At 35.5% G+C, this 23,951-nt stretch overlaps 1 long non-coding RNA gene across 4 annotated transcripts in view; it reads left to right on the plus strand.

Moving 5' to 3' along the window:
* LOC123608660 overlaps positions 1-1,477 on the plus strand; it is a 501,461-nt gene extending 499,984 nt beyond the window's left edge. For all 4 annotated transcript variants that reach the window (XR_006717368.1, XR_006717366.1, XR_006717367.1 and 1 more), the window contains one exon: positions 1,178-1,477. This is a non-coding gene — a long non-coding RNA (uncharacterized LOC123608660). The remainder of the gene's footprint in view (positions 1-1,177) is intronic.
* Positions 1,478-23,951: the final 22,474 nt, after the last annotated feature.

A 23,951-nucleotide genomic window follows, 5' to 3' on the forward strand; every position in this document is an offset into this window, starting at 1 on the left:
GATAGTTAGGAGGTTCCTCCACTCTTACGTTCCTTTGTCTTTCCAATGTCATCTTGTCTGTATCACAAGAAAGTTCTCAAAAATTCAAACTGTTGATAGCACCACTACTTTCTCTCCTTAATGCTATTATTGATTTTGTTTTTTAACGTTCAAATATGGTCTGTCCTTCCGAATAACTTTCAGTGCAAGGTGATACCAAGTTGTGGACTTTATTGGCCAGCATGATATAGAAGTTCTAAAATTTGTACACTGTGAAACGTTCCGGCCTTTGGTAGCTTGGAAGAAATTTCCTGCAAAGCCATGTAGTTGTGGCATATTTTTGGAAGGGAGTTTAGCAATTTGTTTTAATAATTAATATTTCAGTTGGTTTATTTCAATTTTCCAATTCTGAAGACAATCGATAATTTATATTCTTAATTTATATTCTTCTAAAATATACATATATTTATAAAGAAATTGACAGAGTTGAATATAGTATTCTTTTACAATTTTTGGTCTTTCTATTTACAGGCATACTTGCTGTTATTTTTACTTTTTATTTTGGAAAATGTTAAACTTACACAAAAGTGGAGAGATAAGCTAATGAGCTCTCCTGTCACCCAGCATCAGCAATTATTAACTTATGTCATTCTTAATTAATCTCTACCCTCATCTGTTTCCTTTCTCCATTGATTTATGCTGAAGAAAATCCAAGACATTGTATCAGTTTATATGTAAATATTTCAACACATAAAACTTTAAAACAGGAGAACTGTAAAAAGCCACTATCCATTAGCATTATCACTTCTGAAAACATTAACTGTTACCACCAAATATCTAGTAAGTGTTCACATTTGCGAAAATAGCTTTTTTTAGTTGCATATGTTGATTTATTTTTAATCAGTAGACTTCCCTTCACTCTTTGTTTAAAATTTTCTGATTATATACCCATGAGGTAAACATGTTGCTTTGCATCTTGTTGAGGACTGTACTGTGCACTCCCCAAAATCATATTTTGGACCTCTAACTCCCAATATAACTATATTTGGGGATAGGGCCTATAAAGAAATCATAAAGATTAAATAAGGCGATGAAGGTAGGGCCTTAATCTGATAGAACTGCTGTCCTTATAAGAAGAGGAAGAGACCCCATAGATATCTCTCTCTCTCTATTTCTCTCTCTCTCCATCTACACACAGAAGAAAAGTCACATAAGGACGCAGGGAGAAGTCAGCTATCTGCAAGCCAGGAAGAGCTTCACTAGACTCTAACCCTGATGGCACCTTGATCTTGAACTTCCAGCCCCCAGAACTGTGAGAAAATAGTTACCTGTTGTTTAAGCTACCTTATCTGCAGTATTTTGTTATCGCTAAGTTAACTAAAACACCCCTTTGGGGGAACCTAGTGGCTCAATCAGTTAAGTGTCCAACGCTTGGTTTCAGCTCAGGTCATGATCTCAGGATTGTGAGATTGAGCCCTGTGTCTGGCTCCAGCCTGGGTATGGAGCCTACTTGGGATTCTTTCTCTCTCCCTCTCTCTCTGCCCCTCCCCTGCTCACTTTCTTTCTCTCTCTCTCTCTCTCTCTCTCTCTCTCAAAAAAAAAAAAAAAAAACTAATAAAAAAAAGTTTTCCAGTTATCAATCTATATTGCTCCTCAGTTCCAAATCCACCTGTCATTACCTTGCTTATGATATTGGAAAATATTTTCTCTTACAAGTGGGCATGATATTCAGCTCTATCAGTAGGGATTCTAGAGGGGGAAAGGAATTCTGCCTCCTGGCTCTGGTATGCTCTTTTGGCTCTTGCGTAGTGCGAGGTGGCCAGCATCACAAGGCACCTTCTGTGGATAACTTCCCTGGCACCCCTTTGGGTACTTTTGCAGGAAGTTCCAGGATAAGCACCTTCTTGTGGGAGGAATTTCTCAACTACCTCGAATAATGTTTTTCCAGTGAGTTCCTCCAGTGTGAGTCTCCTCTTGGGCAATTTCTTCTGGGATTCTCAGCAAATCCCTCCATGTGGCACTTCATTGAATCTGCTATTCAGTGTTTCTTGACCACACCCTCTTCCATGAGATTTAGATCTCATTACTGGTTGGTAGTCTTTCCCTGATTTCAAGATTCTTGAGTGTTCTGTTTCAGCCCTTGGGCCAGTGGCAACTCCCTACTGCCACTCCTATATAATTTAGAATTCTCTTTACTCCACACTATGGAATCCCTTATTGTACCAATCCTGAAGTAGTTAATGTTTCTTTATATTAAACTTTTCCTGAGGTACCTGGATGGTTCAGTCAGTTAAGTTGATTTCGGCTCAGGTCATGGTCTCTCTGTGAGATTAAGCCCCCCATCCAGCTCATCGCTGACAGCATGGAGGGTGCTTAATGTTCTCTCTCCATCTCTCTCTGCCCCTCCCCCACTTGTGTGCATGTTCTCTCCCTCTCAAAATAAATAAACATTTAAAAAAAAAAACACTTTTCCTGTCCAAATTACTATATGGTTTCTGTATCTTGTTTAGACTCAGACTGATATAAAAAGGCCTGATCAGACCCAAATTCAGTTTTGTTTTTGTTAAACTTTTGCAAGGCTACTTTATAGGTATGTGTATATTCATCAGTAGATGTATGATGTCTGGATTTCTGTCTGTGATATCAGCAGTCATTGAAGATTATGCATTTCATTAATTCATTAGGGTTTGCAAAGGTTTGAAAATTGATATTTTTTCTATCTTTATTGAGATATAATTGAAAAATAAAATTGTAAGATATTAAAAGTGTACAACATAATGATTTAATATATGTATACATTATGAAAGAATTCCCATTATTGAATTAATTGACATCCATCACTTCACATATTTGCCTTTTTTGTGTTGTGTGTGAGAACATTGAAGTTCTTACTCTTTACTCTCAGCAAATTTTAATTATACAATACAGTGTCATCAACATATTCTAATTTTATCATTCCTTTTTCTAATGAATAACTGGAAAACTTCTATAAAATAAAAGCATCCCTTCATCACTATTTGGTTACTCTGAGATACAGATGATAAATAAAAGATACAATAAATGCATAACTATGTCTGATGTTTTCTTTCCCCTTGATCAACTTTTCAAATCATGCTTTCTGTCATTTTCAAAATAATAATTTTCACTTGCTACTACCTATCAAAATGTCTTTTGGGGGGACATCCCTGTGAACTCATGGAAATAAATATATTTGATATGTTCACTGTGTTTCATTTATCCTTATTAGTGATCTAATTGTCCCAACTTCAGTTACTTTGGGTCTTATCGTGGTTTCTGAGTCCTTATTTTCTACTCTGATGAGATATTCCATGTTTAACCTTCTGTATTTCCTCCATTAAGTCTAGAATCCACCATTTCTGAAAAGAACATTTTATCTTTATTAGAGGATGATTTTGAGATCCCCAAATATAGGTTCTTGGGTTGCTTATTGCTTTAAGATTCGTCTAGATATGTTCAGTGTTCAGAAATAATAAGTAGGTATTTTTTAAGGGAAAACACATCAAATTTATACTGATATTTCCAATTCAAAATGAGGATTAGAATTTTTATGTTTTTGATGTTATATGTATATTTCTCTTCTTTTACACTGAAGTCTTAGATCCTAAAGACATGCAAGTTTATTCTGTTTTCTATGTACTCTCCCCATTCATCTCTCATTTTTGATGGTTGTGCTTTATCTATCTTTCCAGGACATTTAACAATTTTTATTTACTGGAGTGTTTTTATTAGGAATGGGTGTTGAATTTGGGCCAAGTTTTTTCAGCATCCATGGGGATATATATATAATTTGTCTTTGTAGATTTATTATTATTATGTATTAATGGATTTCCTAATATTGAACCAGTTGTACATCCTTGAAATGTCTGATTTATTATTTTGTTAATATGCTATTGGATTCTGTTCATAATTATTTCATTTAGTACTTTTTCATTGATATTCATAAGTGGCATTTGTTTTTAATTTAATTTTTATACTATCTCTATCAGAATTATATATCAATGTTTCACTTGCTCTAAAAAGAATTTGAAAGTTTTCCTTTGTTTTCATACTTTGGAAAATTTTATGCAATATTGGACCTTTGATGTTTTGTTAGAATTCTACTGTGAAACCATCTGGATCTACCTCTTTTTGGAGGGTCAGTTACAGTGGTATGCTAGAGCTTGCTCAAACTAGTGTCAAAAGTAGATTGCTAAACGTTCAGGAATTATATAAGCCCATTGTTGAATATAGTCACTATTAAATAATATAGAATTAAACAACATTTCAATCTCTGCAACTATACAAAAAGGTAAAAGAAGAGTTAGTAAGAGTGTAGTGAATAGTGAATACATCCATTAATCCCAAAAGGTTGTGTCTGTTATCCCTCCTGCCAATCCTTCCTTATTCCCATATCTAGACAACCATGGCAGCATCCTTTTTTTCCAGCATAATTATTTTGAGATTTATCTTCATTGTTACATGCACCAATAGTTTATTGCTATTTATTGTTATATATTATCCATTGTATGGCGATGCCCCAGTATGTTTATCCATTTATCTCTCAGTAGGCATTGGGGTTGTTTCTGGTTTTTGGCTGTTGCTGAATATCTTTTCATGAACTTATTTGCCATCTGTGTATCTTATTTGTTGAAGTATCTATTCAAATATTTAGCCATTTTTGATTGGGTTGTTTGGTTTTTTCCCATTACAGTTTGAGAGTTCCCAAATATTCTGGATACATATCCTTTATTTTTTTTTTTCAACGTTTATTTATTTTTGGGACAGAGAGAGACAGAGCATGAACGGGGGAGGGGCAGAGAGAGAGGGAGACACAGAATCGGAAACAGGCTCCAGACTCCGAGCCATCAGCCCAGAGCCCGACGCGGGGCTCAAACTCACGGACTGGGAGATCGTGACCTGGCTGAAGTCGGACGCTTAACCCACTGCGCCACCCAGGCGCCCTGGATACATATCCTTTAGCAGATACATGATTCACAAAATTGTTCTTGTATTCTATGGTTCATATTTTCATTTTTGTAACATGACAGTGCAATTTAAATAGGAACATTTTTTATTATGTTGATGAAGTTAACTTATCAAAATATTTTATGGATTGCATTTTTATTATAATTAAGACATTTTTCCTAACCCAGGATCATGAAGATTTTAGCTTCTGTTTTTTTCTAGAACTTTTATATTTTTAGTTTTTTTTTAAATACTTTTTTTAATGCTTATTTATTCTTGAGAAAGAGAGAGAGAGAAAGAGAGAGAGAGAGAGCATGAGCAGGGGAGGAGCAGAGAGTGAGGGAGAGAGAATCTGAAGCAGGCTCCGCACTGTCAGTGCAAAGCCCAGTGTGGGGCTTGAACCCACAAACCATGAGATCCTGACAGAAGTCAAAGTCAGATGCTCGGCTGAGTGTCAGGTATCTCAGTGTTTTTAGTTTTATAATTAGATCTATGATTATTTTGATTAAGTTTCTGTACATGGTACAAAGTATGTGTCAAAGTTCATTATTCTGCATGGATTTCCAGTTTTTCCAGCATCATTTGTTGAAAATTCTATAATTTTTTCAATGAATTGCCTTTGCACCATTGTCAAAAGTCAGTTGTCCATTATCTCACGATATATTTCTATGTCCTTTATTCTGTTGATCTATTTATGCCGATACATTAGCCTTCCAGTTTTGTTCTTTTTCAAAGTTAGTTTAGCTACTCTAGGCCCTTTGCATTTCCAAATGATTTTTAGACACAGTATTCAATTTCTATAAGAAAATCTATTTAAATTTTATCACAATTGTGTTGAATCTATAGACCAATTTAAGAAAAATTGACATTTTAACAATATTTGAGCTTTCCAACTCATAAATATGAGTATGTCTCCATGTATTTAGCTCTTTATTTTTTCTCAGTGTTTTATAGTTTTCAATGCAAATGTCCTGTACTTTTGCCAGATTTATGCCTAAGTACTTCATATTTTGAAGCAACTGAAAATGACACTTTTATTTATTTCAATTCCCAGTTGTTAGTTGTTATATAGAAATACACTTGATATTTGTGTGTGTGTGTGTATATGTATATGTATGTACATATACATAATGTATATACTTTACAATCCAGATAAACTTTCTAAGTAGTTCTAGTAGCTTTTTTTAGTAGATTGCATCACTTGTCTTACATAGATGAGCCTATTTTCTGTGAATATAAGCTATTTACCTCTTTTTCTAATAGAAACACCTCTTACTCCTCTTTTTTTTAACTTTTTTAACATATATATATATATATATATATATATATATATATATATGTTATATATAAATGGTCACAGCAGGCACACTTGCCTTATTGATCTTAGGAGGAAACAGTATTCATTTTCTCATCATTAAGTGCCACTGGGTTTTTTATATGCCCTTTATCAGGTTTATCAGGTTGAACACTCCCTTTTACCCATAGTTTGCTGAGAATTTTATCAAGAATGTATGTTAGGTTTGTCAAATGCTTCTTCTGCATCTACTGAAATTTTTATATGGTTTTCTTTCTTAATTTATGAATATGGTGAGTTATACTGATTGATTTTTAAGTGTTAAAACACTTTGCATGCCTGGAATAAACCCCTATCTTTTTCATGTACTGTTGGATTCAGTTTGGCTAACATTTTGTTTAGAATTTTTGTGTCTTTGTTCATGAGGAATGTTGAGCTGTAGTTTTCTTTTCTTGTAATGTCTTTGTATGGTTTTGGCTTCAGAGTAATCTTGACCTCAGTGAATAAGTTAAGAAGTATTCTCTCCTTTTGTAATTTTTGAAAGATTTCCTATGCAATTGGTAATATTTATTCCTTAAATGTTTGTTACAATTCATTAAGTTTTCTTTGTGAGAAGATTTTTAACCACAAGTTCAATGTCTTTAATAGGTGGAGAGCCATGGACATCTATTTCTTCTCGAGTTTCCTTTTGTAATTGACACAGCAAGGAATTCGTGCATTTCAGGTCATTCATTTTTTTTTAAATATAAAATTTTGTATTTATTCTTAACATTACATTTTCCCTTTGGGAATTGCTATTTTGTGAGAATATGTTTTTTCAAAAAAAATTTTTTAATGTTTATTTTTGAGAGAGACAGACAGAGCACAAAGTGGAGGGGGAAGGGCAGAGAGAGAGGGAGACACAGAATCCGAGGCAGGCTCCAGGCTCTGAGCTGTCAGCACAGATCCCGATGCGGGGCTCAAACTCACAGACCCAGAGATCATGACCTGAGCTGAAGTCAGATGCTTAACCATCTGAGCCACCCAGGCACCCCTTTGTTTGCTTGTTTTAAAGAATATTCATCCTTCTCCTATAATATTATTCATGGTATGTTTTTACTCTTACATTGCCTCTAATTTGTTTTTCATTTCTGACAGAATATTTTTCTTTTTTAAAAAAGTTTTCTCCTAAGATTTGTGAGCTCCTTTTTCAAATATACTTTTAGTATAGTTGTCTTATTCCTAAATTTTTCTGCTTCTGATTTATGCTTTTATTTTATCTCTTATATAACTGTCTTAGTTTATTTTAGCCTTTCTTAATTATCTCTTATTTTTTCTTAAAATACAAGATTATAGGTTTTTTTTCCCTTTTGTGGGCATATCTTTCTATCTTTGTTTTCTGTAGAGACAGTTTTTTAAAATTAGAATAGCACTTTTTATTATAATAGCTTCATATATGATTTGTTACCATCTTATGTTGCTTATATTTAAAATGTGTCTTCCTGTGATCTTAAAAAAAGATAATGGGGGGGGGGGCCTGGGTGGCTCAGTTGGTTAAGTGTCCGACTTTAACTCAGGTCATGATCTCACTGTTCATGAGTTTGAGCCCCGTGTTTGGCTCTGTGCTGATAGCTCAGAGCCTGGAGCCTGCTTCAGATTCTGTGTCTCCCTCTCTCTCTCAGCCCCTCCCCTGCTTGCACTCTGTCTCTCTCTCTCTCTCTCAAAAATAAATACACATTATAAACATTGGGGTACATGTGTTCTTATGAATCAGCACTCCTGTATCCTTTAGATAAATTCCTAGTAGTGCTATTGCTGGGTTGTAGGGTAGTTCTATTTTTAATTTTTTGAGGAATCTCCACACTGTTTTCCAGAGCAGCTGCACTAGTTTGCATTCCCACCAACAGTGCAAGAGGGTTCCCGTTTCTCCACATCCATGCCAGCATCTGTTGTTTCCTGAGTTGTTAATTTTAGCCACTCTGACCGGTGTGAGGTGGTATCTCAGTGTGGTTTTGATTTGTATTTCCCTGATGATGAGTGACGTTGAGCATTGTTTCATGCGTCTGTTGGCCATCTGGATGTCTTCTTTGGAGAAGTGTCTATTCATGCTTTCTGCCCATTTCTTCACTGGATTATTTGGTTTTTGGGTGTTGAGTTTGATAAGTTCTTTATAGATTTTGGATACTAACCCTTTATCTGATATGTCATATGCAAATATCTTTTCCCATTCTGTCGGTTGCCTTTTAGTTTTGTGGATTGTTTCCTTTGCAGTGCAGAAGCTTTTTATCTTGTTGAGGTCCCAAGACCTCATTTTTGCTTTTAATTCCCTTGCCTTTGGAGATGTGTTGAGCAAGAAATTGCTGCAGCTGAAGTCAAAGAGGTTGTTGCCGGCTTTCTCCTCTAGGATTTTGATGGTTTCCTGCCTCACATTTAGTTCTTTCATCCATTTTGAGCTATTTTTGTGTATGGTGTAAGAAAGTGGTCTAGTTTAATTCTTCTGCATGTTGCTGTCCAGTTCTCCCAGCACCATTTGCTAAAGAGACTGTCCTTTTTCCATTGGATACTCTTTCCTGCTTTGTGAAAGACTAGTTGGCCATACAGTTGTTGGTCCAATTCTGAGTTCTCTATTCTATTCCATTGGTCTATGTATTTTTGTGCCAATACCATACTGTCTTGAGGGTTACAGCTTTGTAGTAGAGACTAAAGTCTGGAATTGTGATGCCTCCTGCTTTGGTTTTCTTTTCAACATTACTTTGGCTATTCAGGGTATTTTGTGGTTCCATACAAATTTTAGGATTGTTTGTTCTAGCTTTGTGAAGAATGCTGGTGCAATTTTGATTCATTTGCATTGAATGTGTAGATTGCTTTGTGTAGTATTGACATTTTAGCAATATTTGTTCTTCCAATCCATGAGCATGGAATGTTTTTCCATTTCTTTGTGTTTTTTTCAATTTCCTTCATAAGTTTTCTATAGTTTTCAGCATACAGATCTTTTACATCTTTGATTAAATTTATTCCTAGGTATTTTATGATTCTTGGTGCAATTGTAAATGGGATTGATTTCTTGATTTCTCTCTCTGTTTCTTCATTATTGGTGTATAGAAATGCAACCAATTTCTGTACATTGGTTTTGTACCCTGCCACTTTGCTGAATTCATGTATCAGTTCTAGCAGCTTTTTGTTGGAGTCCTTCTGGTTTTCCATGTTCATAGCAGCGCTTTCAACAATAGCCAAATTATGGAAAGAGCCTAAATGTCCATCAACTGATGAATGGGTAAAGAAGATGTGGTTTATATATATAATGGAATACTACTTGGCAATGAGAAAGAATGAAATCCTGACATTTGCAGCAACATGGATGGAACTGGAGGATATTATGCTAAGTGAAATAAGTCAGAGAAAGACAGATATCATATATTTTCACTCATATGTAGAACTTGAGAAACTTAACAGAGGACCATGGGGAAAGGGAAAGGGAAAAAATAGTTACAAACAGACAGGGAGGGAGGCAAACTATAAGAGCCACTTAAATACAGAGAATAAACTGAGGGCTGATGGGGGGAGGGGCAAGGGAGAGGGGAACATAGCTGATGGGCATTGAGGAGGGCACTTGTTGGGATGAGCACTGGGTGTATTGTATGTAAGTGATGAATCATGGGAATCTACCCCCCAAACCAAGAGTACACTGTATACATTGTATGTGAGCCAACTTGACAATAAATTATATTTAAAAAAAAAGATACCATTGCCTAATGCAAAAATAAATAAGTAAATAAATAAATAAACACTAAAAAAAAAGATAATAGACCAAAATATCTTTTGTAGCTATAGGGCTCTAGGGTTGGTTTTTCAGTTGTTACATTTGCGTCTTTGAACTTATCTTTATAATTTCCCTTCTTATAGCAATTCCATGTGGAGCTTCTCTTTCTCTTGTCTCTAGAATGTCTTCGGTCTCAATTTAAATTTTATTCTTCAGTTAGACTCTGTTCTGAAGAGGATTATATTTGTCAGAATTCTCTAGAAAAACAGAACTAATAGGAGATTTGTGTTATCTATTATCTATCTATCATCTAGCTAAAGAGAGATATTGTAAGGAATTGGTTTACATTACTATGGAGTCTGACAAGTCCCAAGAACTTCAGGATGAAGTGTAAACTAGAAACCCAGGAGAACTGATGGTGTGGTTCCCAGTCTGCAGCTGGTAAACTGGAGATCCAGGAAGATCCACTGTTTCCCTTCAGACCCACTGTTTGAAGGCAGTCAGGCAGGAGGAATATTCTCTTTTTCAGGCCCTCAAATATTTGGATGAGGCCCACTCACCTTAGGGAGGGCAGTGTGGTTTATTCAGTCTACTGATTTAAATGTTAATTGCATCCAAAAACACCGTCACAGAAACACTCAGAATAATATCTGACCAAACATTTGGACACTTCATGGCCTAGTCAGATTAACACATAAATTTAGCCAGCATAAATTCTTTGATTATTTTCTAATGTTCTTTTAGCTTAGAACAATCTAGCTTTCCAGAGGTCTCCTCGTACCCTTACATCGGAGCCTCCAGTATCCCCTCCCAGTTTTGGGTTCTATTGGCTTACTGGACTTTGCACACAGAGTCAATAAATAATGAACAGGTATCTGTTGGCAGTTTCTAGGTTCTCCAGCTTTAAGGACTGCAGAAGTCCCTTTGCCTTCCCTTGGTTTCTTTCAATAGCTGCTCATATCACATAGGATTTGTGCCTGCATATGACTACTCATATTTTGAAATTTGTGGTAAGGTCACTTTTTAACTTACATATGCTGTGTGTGAGCTTATGTTTTGCTATCTTAGTTACTGCATTGTTTTTATGGACAGAAACAGGGAAAAATCAAAGGTTATGCCTAGTTTCTCTTCCTGCCTGTAAATGTATTGAGCATCAGCTTTCTGTTTTTCTTAGTGTTGGGGCAGGCAGGGGAAAAAGACAAAAGTATCCTTATGAGACGTATATCCTAATGGGAAGGGAGGTTAATTTGGTAGAAAATTTAAATAAGTAATAATATTTCTCGTACGACTAAGTGCTATGTAGAAAAGTAAAGTAAGTTAGAAGAACAAAGAATCCAGGGAGAGGTTATGCTGGATAGGGTAGTCAGATGGCATTTCTTTGCCATCTGTGGCAGTAATGTTTCAACTGAGACCAAACAAAACAGAGATATGAAGATTGAGAATTTCAGACATAGGGAAGATATAGCTTAAAAGCTGTGAGGTGGGATTATATTTGGCAGGACAAGTCCAGAGTGCCTAGAGCACAGAGAAGGAGACTAAATATAACTCCTAAGTCTCTTATGAATTGGATTCACATGAACCAGTCCAAGAGAGACTGATTATCTCAGAATGTACTTACCAAATTGAGTTTCTAAATGTCTTAAGTGGAAGACTAGACCTTAGTTGGTGTTATTCAATTAAAGTATTACCCCTAGAAGACCCCGACTAAGCAGCCAGCCAAACATCTGTAATCACATTCTTTCCTTAAGTCCATTTCAGGGACCCTGACTTAAAAGCAACATTTTCATGGATTTTAAACTGTACATATAGACATGTAGCCACGTTATAAAACATTAGGCCTGTTGTATCCTAGAAGTCCCTTGGAAGGAAATGTTGGCTCTCTTTAGTGAGGAAAACCTGGAGCCAAAACTAAATAAGACTATTTTCTTTATAGATTATAACTTGGCTCTGATTTCTTATGATAAAATTCTTGATCCTCAGAATGAGAGATTATTAGAAATCTTGAACTTACTATCCCACCCCCCAAGAATCAGTACTAATTGAAACCAAGTTTAAATCTATTTTTCAAATTCATAACAGGGTAAAAAATTTCTTTTATGTACTTGGATAAAATTACATTTGAAAGGTAATTTGTCTATATTGTCTACATTTTTTTTCTTGATAACACACACTCACTTCCTTTCACACATGTCTCTGTGGTTGCTGCATATGGTCTTTCTCAGAAAAAGATATTATCAGGTTTCAAAAAAATAACTCACACAAGTATACAATTCTTTTCCTAGTTCTTCTATGAAAGAAGAAAAATACATTGTCAGAATTGGCAAATCTCTTTGGCTTATCATTCATGAACTTTTTCCCTTGAAATATGCTGACAGAGAGAATTAAAAACATTGACTCAATGGAAATCTCACTTTACATGCCAATTTGAGATTGTTCATAAGAATAATCAAGATACTTTTATGTGTAAGGTTGAATTTATGCATAGAGTGTCAAGTTAATGCATTATGTTATATATGTTTTTGAAAATGTGACTCCTGAATTAAGTGCTTAAAAAAACCAAAAATAACTTTATATTAATTCTGCCAAGACAACTGTATTTTATGAAGGCCAAAGAGATTAAAATGGGAATAGAAAGTAATTTAAGAACTTGAGAAGTGAAAGAGAATTTTGATTGCCTGACATAAAAATCAAGATAATCTTTTCCTCGCCTAAAAGAGAATAATAAATAAACTTGATTTACAGTATTTCAAGTATACTATGGTTATTGGGAACTTTGGAGATATATATATATACATACATACATATGTGTATGTATGTGTATATATATATATATATATATATATTTCTTTTTCTTTTTCTTTCTTTCTTTCTTCATTACCTTCTCCCTTTTCTGACTATAGATTGTAACATGCAACCCACAGAGGGCTTAGAGAATGGAGGAAGTTCAGAGCCACTTGTTTCAAGAACCCTGCTGAAGGAATTTACATTTTAATTAAGTTATTTATGAATTCCACCACTACTTTTGTAAGAATGAGTCAGAATGAACACAGAACACCTTTATCCATCGCTTAATAATATAACACTTGATCTTGGAACAGAGTTAGTTTTGAAAATTGATTAAGAGAAAGCTGTTAAAGAAAAAAAAATTCAATTGACCTTTGGCATAATCCAGGGCAATAAATATCTTCACACATAAGTGGGAGTGCTGATGTTCTGCTCAGAATATTTTATACACATCAGAATTATATCTGTGGTCTTTAGACCTAGGAAGATTGTACAAATCCAACCCCATGCCTATTTGTACTTTTAGAGGAACTTCTTGTTCTCATCAAATGAGTCAGACCAGATGGGAACATTAATTTATTTTTAATGAATGTGTGTCAATCCAAAAATGAAGGGGTTCTGCCATTCTGGAGAGCATATATCCTAACAGGCTTAGTGTTTTGGCAGGAGACCTCTGTCTTCAGACACTTCTACTACCTAGTTTCTGATTTATTAAATTATTTTATTAAGGAATAATGTCTTTCAATCCACCATTGGAAATAATATCTAAAATCCAAATCTCCCTGGAACTATCAACATGCTAAGTTTAAATAATAAACATAAGTAACCAAAATAAACAAAGTTGATGCTTTCCTTCAGCTCAGATTTCAAAAGAGTAGGATAAAGGCACTCAAAATTTAACAGATACCTTCAGGATGCTAAAAAAACACAATGCTTCCCTCTTAGAGGTAGTTTGAGATTTGTTCAAATCTAGTTGTTTGGGCAAGAAAGAAGTAAATTTTCACTTCTCGTATACTCTAAATAAAGGCAATCCATAGGGTCCCATCCAAGGTCCATGTTGATGAAGTTCCATGAAAAAAAACATTAGACAGGGAACCACAAATTCTGTATTGCAGACTTGGTGTCCCCCTCTCCTTACCCTAATACCCTTAATAGTCACTTAAGATTTTAATGTTCTTCACCTATAAAAAGAGTCTCAATTCTAACTGTTAGGCATGCAAACAGTGGAACAAAACAGGGTCAACTTGCAGTTAACATTTGAAATTGCATATAACTTGCAGTCTGTTAAATCTGTAGGATAATCCTAGTGAACTACTTTATAGATGTAGCATGTCACATAGATCAGATGCCCTATCTCTAGGTATGAAGCAGAAAAAGGATGAAATCTACTCACTTTGCTTAGAATTGAAAAAAAAAAGAGTACCAAGATTTTGTACCATAATTGATAAATCATGAGAAAATAATTCTCTGTTCTGTTTTCCCCCAATTGCCTCCGTGTGTTTCTTACATAAAATATATACTTCTAATTGACTTTTCTTTCATTTTAACTAAGCATGAGTTGAATCCATGGAGAATTCTGCCTCTGTGTGTGCTATGTTCATGTCCACTAGATACAGATATGAAGCTAGGAGGAAGTTTGGATGAAGCAATTTTTTTTTTAAATACAATTATTTAGACATTTTAAATGCACAAAAGTGGTTGGAAAAATTTTTCCTTGGAAAGATTCTGTAACATTGAGAGGTTAAACTTGGATTCATCTTGAAAACCCGAATCCAAACAGTGCTGAGTACAGGATATAAAAAAGTCCATCTGGCCACATTGAGGAAGAAAAAGCAACTAAACAGTCTGGAAGGGAGTGAAGGAAAAGCCGGACTTCAGGCTCCATCATACTCTGGAAAGATGGGGCCATGACCTGACCTTGGGGCCTTCAGCCTGCCAAGCAGTAACAATGAGGGGAGAGAGCCAGACTTATTTAGACATGGTTCAGTTGGAGACTGCTTGACCTATCGTTTGTGTTAAAGCAAAGAAAAGCTGATGGCCATTCTAAACTGCTTCAGTCTGGATAAAGTTTTCAAAGATTATTTAAATATATATTATTGATCTTAAATATCTGAAGACTGATTGGGATAAAACTTCAATGTAAGGAAACCCCATTTTGGGAAGAAGAAAATGAAAGGGAAATGTGTAAGTCATCTTTAAAATATACGACGTTTGTGAAGAGATAAATCATAATTGAATCTATGGCCTAGCAGATTGTCAAGCGTTCTTTATTTCATGTGTCTTTAATGGGGTCATTTGAATACGTGCCTCATTGGTTCATAGAGAAGGGGAAAAAAGGAATCAAAGTAATATGACTACCTCTGGAGAAATGTGGTTTGAGACCTTGAGAAATGAGGATATACTTTTCTCCAACTGTAAAAAGAGCTTAAAAAAAAAGAGTAACCATCTCTAATGCCTGCTACTTTCAATGCTCCCCTTCATACCTGCTTATGCTTCATAGGCAATCAAATGTTGTACTAGTAAACAGGAATGGCACCAGTCTGAGAGGCAATGCACCTATAGGCTGGATAGGGAATATGGAATGGCCTGCTATGAGAACTCTACCCAAAGAGTGTGCTCTACCTCAAGTATGATCAATTAGGGGAGCCTGAATGGCTCAGTCAGTTTAGCAGCCGACTTCAGCTCAGGTCATGATCTCAGGGTTTGTGAGTTCGAGCCCCGCATCGGCCTCTGTGCTGCCAGCTCAGAGTCTGGAGCCTGCTTCGGATTCTGTCTCCCTCTCTCTCTGCCCCTCCCCCGCTCATGCTCTCTCTCTGTCTCAGAAATAAATAACCATTAAAAAAAATTTTTTTTAAAGTATGATCAAGTATGCCAAAAATCATTTATTGCAAGATATGTCATTAATAAACAGAGACAAATGATTTACTGTCCCATGAGCTACAAGACACAGAGAAATCAATAAGCAGAAGTTACAACAAATGAGAAGTTGGAAGACAATCAGAATAATAAACAAGGAGAAAGCATGAAGCAAAGAGGAGAAAGCAGAAAGCTGCTAGCAGTAGCAGTGGTATTCTGCCAAAATATATGAAATATCTGCTTTTATGGGTTTAATACAGTAAAATATCAACAGTTTAATATGATTTAATCATGAAAAATGACTTTTAATTAGGACATAGTTGGATCAGTGTAGTGGTTGAAAGTACTGGCAAGATTGCTTCTAGAGTTGCCAAGGTACCACCAAAATTCCCGATACTGGGTCATATCTGGTATTTTTATCCAACACAGAGTAAAAGATGGCACTCTAACTCTCCATTTGAGTCTTTGTTCCATAACATCTAAAAGAATCTGACATAGCCATCTGATATAAATATGAAATATGTTAATATTTTCATGCGTCCCCTTCCCCCAGTCAACAGGAAATAGTCACCTAAAGCAAAGAATGTGCCACTCTTTGAAGATATCCCATAGCCTTATAATACCTTCAGTGTGGTATAGGTAGTATCCTAGACATAACAAGATTTCAAGAATCCAAGAAGAATCAAAAGAGAGTCCTGATAACTCAGTACTTTTCTTCCAGCAAGAGAAGAGAAGTAAATTATATGAGGTGGTTCGCAATTCTCACAGGCAAAATTTATTTGCCTGGAAAAGGCCCAAATTCTGTAGCTAGGGATCTCATGAGGACAACATACTTTAACCAAAGGCATCACCACAATAATAACCTATAAAGCCACTGGAAGCAGTGTTCCTGAGAGGAAAAACCTCTGGGGGTGGAAATGTGAGTCCTGGTGTAGGTGTACAGGGAATGTAAAGAATGTTAATGCGATCTTGATAAAGAAGGATGCTTGTCTGCAAGGGTCCTTTAGTTTTACGTATCAATTAGGGATAAAAGTACATTTTTGACTTGAGTTATGTATATGTGCACCTGGGGAAGTATCATGCTTACAGATGGATGTAAAAAATAGATGTCCTATCATTTGTCACTGTTGAAATTGTAACTCAGTGACATATTCTTAGTCTTTTTTATAGCACTTGACACTTGTTCAATCGTAATTGAAATGTTCTTATCCCTTTAGTTATATAAAATCATGCTCTCCTGGATCTGCGTCTATTGCTTTGTTTCTCCTTTTGTTTTCAGTGCAAGGTGTACACAAGTCTCTTTCCTTGAAGCAAGGCCTTATTAATTAGTAGGAGGAAAATCATAAACTTGATATCACAAGCATTGCTTCAAGTTCTGGCTCTGCCTCTTTTCATTTGTGGAACCTTGGGTAATTCAGTTTTATAAATTTTTCATGTGTAATCGCTGTCCCATAAGATTGCCACCCAAGCTTTTAAAGAATATATAACTACTTCAATACCACCTGTTTTCAAGGCCACTTTGTTCTGTCAAAGGCACGTGGGGCATAGCCTACCAGCTTAGGTCTGGCTCATAAGTTGCCCTTCTGAAATCACTGCTGTTGTTCTGATGTCTCTGTTCTACTAGTTATGTTACATATGGATGCTCTGCCTGGTTCATAATGGCATGTCTGTTCCTGCATGCTTTCATAGATTCTCTGTTGGTTTGTAATCTCCTCTAGAACTTCCCAAGTGTAACTGGCCCCCATATGGGCAGGGAGAGATCAAAGGAAGAGGCAGGCCACTCAAGAATTTTAAGTGGAAGTTTGGAGAAACAAAGGAAACTTACAGATGAGACTTGTCTTGGGTAGCAGTAAGAGGAATGGATACCTGCACCTGCTTGCCAAATCTTAAAAATTTATAAAGAAGCCTTAACTGGATTCAATCACTTTACTATGCATGTGTTCTCAATATCACATCACTATCTCCAGGCTATGTCTTTGAAGCAGCCTCTGAGTAAGAAAGGCAAGTGGAATCCACAGTCCAAGGACAGGGGATGGCATGAGGAGCCTCTCAGTGCCTGGGTCCAGCTCACAGGTCAGTAGGCAGTCATGCTTATTTGATGACACTCCCCAGCACACTCAATGGCCCATGGACTAATCCCATCTCATTGTATACCTAGGTCTTCTGGAATCTGGCTTGGGTTCAGGTCCCTGGATTCCCTGGTGACTGAGAAGAGCTCAAATGGTTGTGTGAGACTTAAATTAGATTATAAACGTATATATATATATATATATATATATATATATAGTAAACTTGAAGTTACTAAAGTCATTAATTTCTTTTACAAATATATGTTGAACTCTTAAAATATACCAGGCACTGTTCAAGTTACAGGATAAGCATGAAATAATCTGTCCTGTGCTCTCATGATACATCAGGAAAAATAAAAAGAGAATAATATAATTGAATATAGATTCAATGATAGAATCTGTCTATATTGCAATGGGATCACCTTATAGAGAGTGATGAATTCCAGCTCAGAAATTAGAAAGACTGCATAGAAAAACCTCTGAAATGGGAGTTTTGAAATATGTGCAGTTATTCACCAGAGATAACGAGAAGAAGGCAAGAGAAGAGGGTAACCGAGGCATGGAGATATTGTTGTTGAGAGAACAGTAATAGGAGGCTAGAGCGAGACTCAAAAGAAATAATGCTGGAGAGGTAAGCCATACCAGATAATGGAGACCTTTTAATTCCATTTGAAGAATTTTAAAGGAGGCTCATACTTGATGGTCTTAATTTTCTGAGTGAGTTAAGAAACAAACTCATTTGCTGAATAGGGAGCAAGTTCCTTGAAGAGAATGCTGAGTTCTTGGATGACTATTATAGGACTGGTAAAAAGATTCATACTGGAAAAAGGTGGAGGGTGCTGTGGATTGCAGCACACCTATGGCTCAGTTTTCATCTAACTTGTTATGTACCCCTTTCCAGGGGGATCGGCGGCCTTTCTCTGAATAAACAGTATCCTGGGAAGTGAGACCATTTCCATTGTTTCAATTAATATATTCCTACAGATTTGTCTTCAGTTTCTTGGATTATATTTGCTTCAACTGTTAATATTTTTATTGTTTTTTCCCTCTTATCAACTTTATTGAGGACTAATAAACTGCATCTATTTAAAATCTATAAGTCATAATTTTGAGTCATATACACCCGTGAGACCAACACTAAAATCATAATACAGAATATTTCCATCTCCCTGAAAATATTCTATTCACTCCATTTGCGATCCTTTCTTCCTTTCATCCTGAGTCAATAGAGCTGATCTGCCTTTTGTTGATATAAATTGATTTTCATTTTTTAAAAGTGAAATCATACAGAATGTGCTGTTTTGTGTCTGGCTTCTCTTACTCAGCACATTTATTTTAAGATTTATCTATGTTATCTATGTTATTGGATTTACTTCATTCCTTTTTATTGCTGAACAGGATTCCCTTATATGGGTATGCCAAATTGTGTTTATACATTCATCTATTGATAGACATTTGGGTTGTTTCCAAGGTTAGCCTATAATAAATAAAGATACTGTGTATGTTTCTGCAAACCTTCATAGATAACATGTTTTCATTTTTCTTGGATGCATACCTAGAAGTGGAATGGATGGGTCAAACAGTCATATGTTTAATTTTCTAAGGAACCGATAACTTGATATCCAGCCAGAGTATAAAAGATTTCCAGTTACTCCACATCTTCACAAACGCTTGTTTTTGTCAGTCTTTCTAATTTAGCCATATCATGGGGATTGTCCAATGATGTTGAACATTTTTAAAACATCTTTACTGTTTATTCTTACACCTTCTCTTTGTGGGATGTCTTTGAGATATTTTACCTATTTTTTGATAAGGTGATTTGTCTTAATATTGCATTACAAGTTTTGCTTATATGTTTTGGATACAAATCTTTTGTCAGATATAATTTACAAATATTTTCTCTCCTTCTAGGAAACACTTTATTGTTTCCTTATTGGTGGCTGTAAGAAAAAAACCTTGACATTTTGATAAGGTTCAATTTTACCTTTTTTTTCATATTTTAATATTTTTTAGGGTTTACATTGAAATTTTTGACCCATTTCAAGTATTGTGTTTGTGTGCGGTACAATTAAAAGTCTATGGATATCCAGGTATTCCTGCAATTTTTTGAAGGCTCCTTTTGCCATTGAAGTGCCTGGGCCCCTGTGTGAAAAATCAATTGACCATATGTGTCAGGATCTTTTTTTATACTCTATTCTATTCCACTGATCTATCATTTCACCTATATCACTGTATACATTGCTGAAGTTTCATAGGAGATGTCAATTCAAGTAGTGTAAGAATTCTACTGTGTTTTAAAATTGCTTTGTCTATTTTAAGCCATTTGCATTTAAGCCATTTCCATATAAATTTTAGGTCCATTTGTCAATTTATATAAAATGCTAGAATTTTTATGGAATTAATTTAATTTTAAAATACATTTGGAGGGGCGCCTGGGTGGCTCAGTCGGTTGAGCGGCCGACTTCGGCTCAGGTCATGATCTTGTGGTCCGTGAGTTCGAGCCCTGTGTCGGGCTCTGCGCTGACAGCTCGGAGCCTGGAGCCTGTTTCAGATTCTGTGTCTCCCTCTCTCTGACCCTCCCCCGTTCATGCTCTGTCTCTCTCTGTCTCAAAAATAAATAAACGTTAAAAAAAATTTTTAAATACATTTGGAAAAAGTGAAATTCTAAAAATATTGTTTTCCCCTCAAAAAAGAAAGTGATAGAAAGAGAGGTAAATGAAGAAACAGATTCTTACCTACAGAGAACAAACTGATAGTTACCAGAGGGGAGGTGGACAGGAGGATGGTGATGGGGACTAAGGTGATGGGGACTAAGGAAGGTATTTGTTGTGATGAGCACTGGGTGTTGTACGGAAGTGTTGAATCACATCTATTGCACACCTGAAACTAAATATTACACTATATGTTACCTAACTGGAATTTAACTAAAAAACCCCTGGAATTCAAATAAAAACTTAATATTATTCTCCAGTATATAACATTGTATATTTCTCTATGTGTTTGCATCTTTAGTTTTTCCCAGCAATATTTTCAGTGTGAAAGTTTTGCATGTATTTTAGACACTTGCCCATATATTTTTAAGTATTTTGTTTTTGGCTCTATTACACATGGGACGTTTAATTTCTAAATATTTACTGCTAGTATATAAAAAATTAAATTGCCCTTTTGAAATTTAAATTTATTTCCCATGACCTCACTAAGTTCAGTTTTACCACTTCTTTCCTGATCAGTATGTCAGTTATGTTTTTTCTTGTCTTATTATAATGTCTAGAAACCACTAGAATGATGTATAATAGCAAAGAAGCGAGTGTGTAGACACCCTTGCCTTCTTCCCAACCTTAGGAAGAAAGGGTACATCATTTCACATTTATGTATGCTATTCGCCATACTTTTTTTCATAAAGGTCCACTTTTTAGGTTGAAAAAGTTCACTTCTATTCCTGGTTTGTTGAGACATTTATTATAAATGGATGTTGAGTTTTGTCAGATGCCTTTTCTACATCTATTTAGATGGTCATACAGTTTTTCTTCCTTTATTCTGTTAATTCAGTGAATTATATCAGTGAGTTTAAAAAACTTTTTTAATGGTTATTTACTTTTGAGAGGGGCGGGGGAGGGGCAGAGAGAGAGGGAGACACAGAATTTGAAGCCGGCTCCAGGCTCTGAGCTGTCAGCACAGAGCCCAGTTAGGGTCTTGAACTCAATGGATGGTGGGATCGTGACCTGAGCCGAAGTCAGATACTTAACTGACTGAGCCACTCAGGCACCCCAATGTATCAATTAGTTTTAAATGACAAACTAATCTTGCATTCCTGGAATAATTCCTGTTTGTCATTATGAGTTACTGTTTTTGTATACTGAATTTAATCTGCTGATGTTTTTCATGGATTTTCGTTTCTATGTTTATGAAATATATTTGTCTGTAATTTTATTTTCTTATAATACCTCGGTATGGTTAAGGTATCAGAATAATGGCCTCATAGAATGAGTTGAGAGGATTTTTACTTCTCTTGTTTTCTTTCTTCTTTTTTTAAAGATTTTATTTTTAAGTAATCTCTATACCCGGTGTGGAGCTCAAACTCACAACCCCAAGATGAAGAGTCACACACTCCACCAACTGTGTCAGTCAAGCCCCCCTACTTCTCCTGTTTTATAGAAGAAAGTGTGCAATATCTTCATGTCTTCCTTAAATATTTGGTAGAGTTTACCAGTAAAGTCATTTTAGCCCAGAGCTTTATTTGCGGGAAGATTCTTAATATATATAATATACAGTTCTTAAGGTTATATATTTCTTCTTTTTCTTTATTTCTTAAAGAGAAAAATATTTACTAAGTACAGAATTTGTACATAATAAGCTATTAAAAAGAATGGTTGCTTGGATCACATGACTTCATCATAAGAAAGTCCAGGTTAGTAATTGTTTCTGGGCTTAGCCAGATGCCAGAAATGCTCACCTTTGTGAAGAAACCTTTGTTTCCTCTAAAGTTTGGATACATTTCACACACTGCAGGGTGGTACAATGTGTGAGCTCCGGATCAGACAGCCCTCTCAACTGACCCCAACACCAGCTACATTGGACTTTGCAAGTTTATAATTCTTTGAGCCTTTTTTTCCTCTCTAGAAATTGAAAATAATGAAATACACCCCTTACTGGCTTTTTATAAGGAATAGACAATAAATGATGTTCCTGGCACAATACTTGGGTACATGATATAAACTCTAGAAACAGTCATTTCTCTTGCAATTTAAGTCATTTTGTTATATGGGAAGAGGTCTGGTATTGAACTCTTAGTGTATCTTATATATTAAAATGTAGAACTAAGAGAGATGACACTGTTTTATGTGGGATTCATTGAGCATCAATTGTCCCAGCACTGCTACAGTATACAATATTCTATCGTCTTACTTTTTGCTACTTTCTCCTTGGAAAATAGACAATTCCCTAACAGGTGAAACACTGTCTTCTACATTTTTGGGTGCTGGACACCCAACACACCTTAGTGAATCACCTGAGGACCTGTCAAGATACTTTCCCCTGAGAGGGCAGCTCAGAGAGGATGCCTTGGAACCTGTCTCTGCAGAACAGACTTTCCCACACTGTATCCAGCAATACAGTCTGGATGCTGCCAACACCCCAACCAGGACTTCACAACTCCTGGTACTTACCTTCTGAACCCTTGACAGCTTCATACAGACCCTTCACAGGATCAGCCCTTTGCATTCTCGCTCACTGCAGGAGAATGTCACTGAGCAGTTGAAATTGGTTGATGCAACATATATTTCTTCTTCTCGAGTGTGCTTTAGCATTGCATGTCACTTCAGGAATTCCATGTATTGTATGCTGTTGAATTTGTTGGCATAAGGTTGTTAATAACATTCTCTTACTTCCTTTTCTCTCTGTAGGATCTATAGTGATAAACTCTTTGATTTGTGGTAATGTGATTTATGCCTTCCCTTCTTTATCTTGATCTGTCCTGGGGGAGATTTACTGAGTTTGTTGATCTTTCCAACGAATTGAATTTTGGTTTATTTTCTCTATTATCTGTCTGTGTTTTTATTTTGTTGATTTGGGCTCTTGACTTAATTTTCCTTCTTCTTGCCTTTCATTTGTTCTTTTTCTTTTCTAGCTTCTTGTGGAGGACTCATGATCATTGGTTTTAGATTTCTACTATTTTCTATAAGAACATTTAAAGCTATAGGTTTTCCTCTGCATGCAGCTTAGCAGCCTCTCACAAATGGTGATGTGTTGTGCTGTAATTTTCATTCACTAACAATATTTTCTAACTTCCTCCTCCTACACGTGCATTATTTAGGTATGTGTGTTTTTATTTTTAATTTGCAAATCTGTGTAGTTCTAAATATCTTATTGTTATTAACTTCTAAAGCAATTTTAATTTCTAATTTTTGTAGTTATTGAACATGTTCTGTATGAATGTAATCCTTCTAAATTCATCAAGACTGTTTTTTTTTAATTGCCCTGTGTATGGTCTATCGTGTTAAATGTACTATGTGCATTTGAATGGATATCTATTTTGCAGTTGCTAGGAGTATGTTTTATAAATATCTCACTTACGGTTAGTAGAAAATGATATTCAATTCTTCTGTCTTACTAATCTGGTTCTAGCTTTATAAACTGGTGAGTGAAAAGTAACAATATCTACCCCCATGATTATGGAATTAGCTGTTTTCTCTTTTAATTCTTCAAATATTGTTTCAAGCATTTCAATGCTCTATAATCAGATGTGTACTTATTTATGATCTTTATG

Source organism: Leopardus geoffroyi, chromosome B2, assembly GCF_018350155.1.
Source record: "Leopardus geoffroyi isolate Oge1 chromosome B2, O.geoffroyi_Oge1_pat1.0, whole genome shotgun sequence".
Lineage (NCBI taxonomy): Eukaryota > Metazoa > Chordata > Mammalia > Carnivora > Felidae > Leopardus > Leopardus geoffroyi.